The 4,429-nt window shown below is 48.5% G+C and overlaps 1 protein-coding gene across 1 annotated transcript in view; it reads left to right on the top strand.

Moving 5' to 3' along the window:
• Nucleotides 1-4,381: 4,381 nt before the first annotated feature.
• The window catches only part of FZR1 (fizzy/cell division cycle 20 related 1), a 36,467-nt gene continuing 36,419 nt past the window's right edge, over nt 4,382-4,429 (top strand). Inside the window, exon 1 of the mRNA XM_019513274.1 lies at nt 4,382-4,402. The gene's annotated coding sequence lies outside the window, so the exon portion shown is untranslated. The remainder of the gene's footprint in view (nt 4,403-4,429) is intronic.

The raw sequence follows: 4,429 nt of genomic DNA, 5'->3' as shown, positions 1-4,429 counted from the left end.
CATACTCATGGTCAAATTTGGGGTCAGGAAGGAATTCTTTCCCAAGGTTAGATTGTCAAAGACTGTGGGGATTTTTTTTTTTTTTTGCCTTCTTCTGTAGTATGAAGAGATATTAATCAACTACTTCCCCATTGCTGAAGTGGCAGGCCATTGGCAGAGCCCTCATCTCTCCTACTTTTCTCTATGTCGTGTTGTTGGGTGTTCCTGGTGTTTCTATTTTTGTGCCCTATATCTGAGTGTGAGGGTCTGAAGGGGCAATTTTGAAGACCCTTTGGCTTGGTTCCCTGCAAGTGCAGGGGGTTGGACTTGATGGTCTAGCAGGCCCCTTCCAGACCTATATTGGAAAGTCAGAGCTTCCCCTTGTAGCCTCCTTCTCCAAGGGGCTGACTCATAAAAAGGAGGAATTAGTGGCTGGCAAATGTGGGGTATCCTGAGTTTAATTGCTTAGCTCCCTTGCTTTTGTTTTCAATTATATACAGGACATCCAGGTAGCCAGCTGGCATTAGGGGCAACTCAAGGGGCTCTGAGAAGGCAGGATGAGGGGAAGCGGGAACAAACTGTGATCAGAACTCAAATTCCAATTCTCTCCACAATCCTAGTAGCCAGAGCTCAGAGACTCCCCCTATCCTGACCTGCGCCCAGAACTCTGTTTTCAATTCCCCTTTGAGTCAAACCCAGAATTCAGCTTGTAATTCCTTTCAATCTGCTCAGATTGAAAACTCAGGGGCAAATCGTCCTCCCAAAACCTGCCACAGAACCCTGATTCTGATGATCACCAAACTCCTAACCTGCACAGAATCTACACCCTGGTCCCTTCCCGGAGCTCAGGTATCAAACTGCTCCCTCCCCAGCTCACCCAACATTTGGGAAAGGTCAGGATTGAGCACAGTGGCAATAAGATTATGCAGTTACATAACTGGTTCTAAATTGGTTATTTTTTAAAATGAATAAACTCAGCTTTCTTAGCCTCACTCTTGACTATTTGGTTGATTGTTAATAGGCATCCCTACAGAGTTGAGCCAAGGACCTGATTAATCACAGGAGGTTGGGCTTTGTTTGAAATATGGAAACCATATTACTATAGTTTATGGCATTACAGCAGTAAAAAGGAATAAAATAGAACAGTTTTGGACTCTATGTTTTAATAACAACATGGAAAAATTAGGGAAGGTTCAAAGGCAGGCAACAAAATGATGAAGTGCTTGGAATGCAAGTCATATGAGGAGAGGTTCAAAGAAATAAGCCTGTTCAACTTGTGGAAATGTGATTAAGAGGGGATACGATACCAATCTTCAAATCTCTGAAGGGCTACCATAAAGAAGAGGGAAAGCACCTTTTCTCCATTGTTGCTTCTCCTAGATCAGGCATGATCTAGGAGAAGCAAAGCCTGGAGTGTGTTCTGAAAGCAACAGTTGAAAGCTCAAGAAACTCCAGCAAAATACACATTGCTTGGAGATCATGAGACGAGCTCTGCAGCCCAGAGCAGATGGAAACTGGAAAGGGCCAGGTTCAGTATCGGGTGAATGAAGAAGAGCTCCACAACCAGACTGGTCACAAAAGAAAATTAAAGGAGCTGGGGATAAGACGATAGGGAGTTCTGGCTCTGTAGTCAGGGTGTGTGTTGTGTGCAGTTGTGTTCACAGTTCCCAGGCTGTAGCGCAGAGTGGAAAGTGTCTGGTTATTATCCCATGCTCCTGGGCTTTGCTGGTTGCTACATGGGGCCAGGAAGGAATTTTTCCCCTTCCTGTTGCTACTGATGTCAGCATTTCCCCCTCCCTCCTCAGAAGCATTGGGTGTCAAGGCTGGGACTTTGACTAGGTTGTACCAGTGCTTCTACTGGGACTACAAAATCCAGAGGTTCCTGGCTAGAGGGTCTTGTTACTCCAGTCATGGTTAGATTGTTCACTACATCTGGGATCAGGATATACTCCACAGTTTTGAGATATACCCCATGATCAGATCAGCATGGACTGTGGGGATTTTTGTCTTCCTCTTTAGTAGGGGCACAGCCCTCTTCCTCGGATCTAGCAATGTCCTTGCAGTGGCAGGACATTAATCCCCCACTTTACCTGTGGCAGATTAGGTGTTTTTGGTGCATTGTGTTGGCAGTTGCATAAGAGGGTTGTTCGTGTAGTGTAAGAATGGGTTAGATCAGGGGCCAGTCACCTTTTGCCAATGCAGCTAGAGCTTGTGACCTGGCCCTGGCTGCAGGCCGGAAGTCTCACTTCCTTCCACCTCTCCCCTCCCCGCCAGCTGACAGCTGCCTCACCTTTGCTGCAGATTCCTGACCTCTCTGCTGGCAAAGAAAGTACAGACACTGCAAAGCGCTAGAAAGGGCCTGGGCAGCATGGCAAAGCTCCGTGCCACCAATCCCCTGGGCCAGACTGAAGTTTGCAGGCTGGATTAGACCTCTGCAGGTTGGATCCAGCACACAGGTCATAGGTTGCTGACCCCTGAGTTAGACAAACATTTGTATAGGATGGTTTGGATAGGGATGATCCTGCTTTGAGCAGGGAGTTTGACTGCTTGCCCTCCTGAGGTCTCTTCCCGCCCTACTTCTCCAAGATTCCACGAAAAACATTTCAAAATCATTTTTCTTGTTCAGTGTATTGCTAAAATATGGTGGGCTGTCTGTCTACAGATACTCTAAAAGAGAAGTGCTTGGGTGTATTTAATTTCCTTTAACATTTACCAAACCCTCCAAGGACTACCTGGATATAACAGGTCACTGGCCATTTTGATCCTGAAATTCATTATTAAGTTCATAGTTAGGAAATGCTGGTAATCCCAGCTGAAGCTGTACTTCATCCTGGCATTTGTGCAAGGACTCCTTCTGAGACAGACTGATACTGGAGCTGAGAGCTGCCACGACTCGTTCCTCCTCCCATGTACTACTGGGGGTGTCTGAGCGCTCCCCCATGACTAACACTCTCCATTCCCAGTGCCATCAAAACCTGGGCCTGGAGTTGCTGTGCCATTCCTCACGGCCACAGCTCGAAATCACGGCTCGAAATCACACCATGCCTTCTGCTGGGAGAACTGTAGACTGGAATCACTGTGAGTTAGCTGCTGCCTACCCAGGAAGCTGAACTCTTGGCTACAGGTTATACTAAAGTCAGCTAAACTCAAATTTCTGAGTTGCAGCCTATTCCTGCCACAACTGCAAGCATCATGGAAAACAGATGAAAATCTCTTAGGCTTGCCATAAAGTTGCGAGTGTCAGCAATCCTGTGATTCATATCTCATTCGAAGCTCCCAGGGAAACTTGCCTTTGATCCCAGCAGCCAGAACCACGGCAAATCAATGTTCAAAGCCGTGGACTGAAGAGGCATACAACAACCCTTCATTTTTCACAGGACGTCATGAGATGATCTTTCATCATCGTAAGACACTTGAACAGAGATTGGAGTTTGTGTTCTCACTGCATTGTGAATGTATTAAATGGACTTTTTTGCCACAGGGAAAGGAGGCAGAAATACCCGAAACGTCGCCACGCCCGAGCATTCCAGTCACTCCACCCAAATCACGTGATTATGTTTAAATCAAGTAGACGTCTTTAAAAACGGTAGCATCCAGATGATGCAGCTGTGATGGTGCAGAAATTAGGCAAGAGGCAAGGATTTCTTTAGGGTAATATTCTGTATTAGATCATCTATGCATTTGGGATCAAGTCAGACAAGGTTTAGGAGGCGAGGTCTCAGGCTTCTTTAAAAAACCTTCATTTGGTTTTTGGGACCTTAGGTTTCACCCAGGTCACACTTTTCTTTGCACAAAAGCAATTAGAGGCTTATTTTTTATAACCAATAAAGCCGACAGTCTCGTATAAGCACTTGACTGCAGGAGCTGAGGCTTTAAGAATCAGATCAAATATTGGAAAGCTTGTAATAAAATCTGTTGCGTGAACCATACTGGGTCATCACACACCTCTCTGCCCAGAGGCGTCTTCATATGACTACGGGCCACCGCTGGGCTGTAGCAAGCTTTGCCCCTGGGCTCGGGGCCCGGCCCCATCCCCTCCAGTCCAGTATGTGTCAAGATGTGGGGGGATCGGACATGCCCTGGGCCACTGCGGCGCGGCGCAGCGCAGTACCCCCTGCCCCGCTGTGGTGAACCAGGCCCTGCCAGTCACCTCAGCGCAGCCCATTGCACCATCTCGTCACAACATGACGGCATAACTCGAGCACAGGCCGGGCGGCGCGGGCAGGCCGCAGCGGTTGCCACAGCAACAGACGCGTCCTTCCTTCCTTCCTGTATTGATTCGAACGGGCCCAGGGGGCGGGGCTCCCGTGATGCCCCGCGCCGGGGGCGGGCCGGGGCAGTGGGGGGAGCGGAGCGGCCGCCATATTGGGGGCTGTGAGGGCGGCGGAGACTGACAAGAGGCGGAGCGGTGTCGGTCGGGCAAGTGAGTGGTGCTGGGGACGGGAGCATG

This window comes from Gavialis gangeticus, unplaced genomic scaffold (assembly GCF_001723915.1).
Source record: "Gavialis gangeticus isolate Ggan-Ray unplaced genomic scaffold, GavGan_comp1, whole genome shotgun sequence".
In the NCBI taxonomy this organism is placed as follows: Eukaryota; Metazoa; Chordata; order Crocodylia; family Gavialidae; genus Gavialis; species Gavialis gangeticus.
This window is presented reverse-complemented; position numbering and strand designations above follow the sequence as displayed.